The sequence below is a fragment of the Oxyura jamaicensis genome, chromosome 1 (genome assembly GCF_011077185.1).
Source record: "Oxyura jamaicensis isolate SHBP4307 breed ruddy duck chromosome 1, BPBGC_Ojam_1.0, whole genome shotgun sequence".
Taxonomy (NCBI): Eukaryota; Metazoa; Chordata; class Aves; order Anseriformes; family Anatidae; genus Oxyura; species Oxyura jamaicensis.
In genome coordinates, this window is record NC_048893.1 from 167809707 (window position 1) to 167812109 (window position 2403).

The 2403-nt window shown below is 35.4% G+C and overlaps 1 long non-coding RNA gene across 1 annotated transcript in view; it reads left to right on the forward strand.

Moving 5' to 3' along the window:
- The window catches only part of LOC118164220, a 20527-nt gene that overhangs the window by 8270 nt on the left and 9854 nt on the right, over positions 1-2403 (forward strand). Inside the window, exon 2 of the long non-coding RNA XR_004749381.1 lies at positions 2185-2195. This is a non-coding gene — a long non-coding RNA (uncharacterized LOC118164220). The remainder of the gene's footprint in view (positions 1-2184; positions 2196-2403) is intronic.

The window sequence follows — 2403 nt, forward strand, 5'->3', positions numbered from 1 at the left end:
GGGAAGGGAAGGGAAGGGAAGGGAAGGGAAGACCTTACCCAAGGTGGTATGTTTTCAGATTGCCTGCCAGCACTGACCACCTGTGATTTATGATAAAAATTTAATATGATGTTTTAAAAACAAACAAACAAATCTTGCCATGATAGCCATATTTTAGTGAGATCTCCATGCTTGCATTTTGTCAAGACCTGGCTGTTTTTTCATCTGCCTACTGGCAAAAGTTGATGTCCCCAAAGCTGTGATTTTAAGTGTTTTGTAAGTTTGACAGTAGCCAAGCAGAAATTTATCTAAATTGCAGTTAAATGTGCATGGCTTTAATATATATATATATATATTGAGACCCTTTTGCAACAGAACAGGAACTTAGAAACTTCAACAGAGGCTTTAAAACGAATGATTAATTAAAAATATCATATTTCATGGCACCTAGGTCCTTATCCCTTTTTTTCCTTAGTCTAATTTCTCCCAAGTTTCCCTAAGGGTTAGTAATTTATGTTGGCTGTAGTGGATGGCAAAAGGAGGTGCAAGTTTATTGAAATGTCAGTTACAATTCCAATGAGTGACACATCAGTAAGATCCTATTTAACTAAGTCTACCTTGGTTCATGTTTTTTGACTGATCCCAGTAAGATGGATTAGGTAAGATCTTATTTAAACAAGTTGGAACCTATTTCATAGTCTAAAACATATATACATGCAAAGTTACCACAGGGACACATTGTACATTTAGAAATAGAAAAGCGATTGTTAGCTTCACAGAATTTCATCACAAAATTGGCAGTGGTTCTACTTATTCCTGTCAGTGTTGAATGTACTCCAGTTCATTTTTTTTTCTCTATGTGTACTAGGACCAAAGCCAATACATACACACACATATGGGGGATGCTTGGAACAACCAGATGTTAAGAGATGCATTCTTCTAACATTGGCATCTGGGCCAGTGTCTGTTCCCTTGGCACATTTCCTCCACTGACTCCTTGATTAGTTCTGTTGTTGGCTGCTATGACATCTGTTCAGCTGTCTGCAGGGTTAGTAAAATGCTGTTGTGCTTATTTATCTTTCTGGATGTCAGATTCATTTGATATTCGTAGGAGTATAAATAATTTAAATTTTATTCCTTTGTGCTGGTTAACAGGGCAAAGTATAGATTTACTAGCTGATACACACCAAGGCACAAGACCCTCATATAGGGTGGGGAGTAACTTGATCCACATGTCTATTCATTGTGAAGCAGTATAAACTTATTAATGCATTTATATTTTATTAAAAATATTATTACTATTATTATTATAAATAATAAGTAACCATGCTTCACCTGCATTAAAGAAAAAACTCTTATTACTTAAGCTGTATCTATAAAATCCATCAGTTTACAACAGGATCCCTTGTGATCACCAAATCAGCATTAAAATAATTTATTTAGAAACAAAATGGATTTATACTTTATGCTGCATTATAGTTGAAAACAACAGACTTGGGGTGGGAAGAAGATGCCATGATAGTTACAGTAATCTCCAGTATTCTGCTGCTATACTTAGGTGTGATGAACAGCATGAACTCCCTTCCTGTAAACATCAAAAGTTTTAGAACATGTGAGATTTTTATAGTCTTGAAATGTATGAACAGGTTAATATATGTTTCTACATAAGAAGTAATATGAAAGATTGTTTTTCAGGTCAAAAAATGAACTGGATCCTGACTTGTTTAGGCTGTATTTTTCTCAAACTGAAATTCCTTCATTTTGAATGGAATTGCAGCATCTTCTGCTCCTCACCTCACTTCCCAGCAGAGACAGAAGAATCTACACTTATGAAGCTTCTTCCTTTTGGAATCTGTTGATCACTTGAAAGATGCAGTGACTCAGACCAACTACACACAAGAGCAGAACAATCAGAAAGAGAAAGGTTAAAACAATAAAACTTGGAAGACTTCACTGTTTCCTTTAAGAGTTGGAAAGATTTAATTTATGTTGAGTGTTTAAACTCTTCTGAGAATGGAGTTACTGTTTTCTTTTCATTGCTCTTTCTCAGCTACTAAATTGAAATATTTTGTTTAATTTTATTTAAAAAAGAGCTTCATTTGTGATTATTTACTGTTTATTACTATTTATTTTTCTCTTTTTTTCTATTTATTGTTTATTATTTTTTTCTCTTTTTCTAAAATGTGTATCTCGTATCATAACCAGTTTTTAAAATAGTCTCCATACTTTATTTACTACCTTATATTTTGAGACAGACATTGAGAAGATAGATGGGTTTCCTTAATACAACAACAACAACAACAAAAGGAGAATCATTTCAACAGCAAGACTGATCTTTGGGATCTAGACTGGAAAACAGACACCACCTCCCCTCCCCTCGCGCCCGGGGGGGGGGGGGGGGGGGGGGGGGGGGGGGGGGGGGGG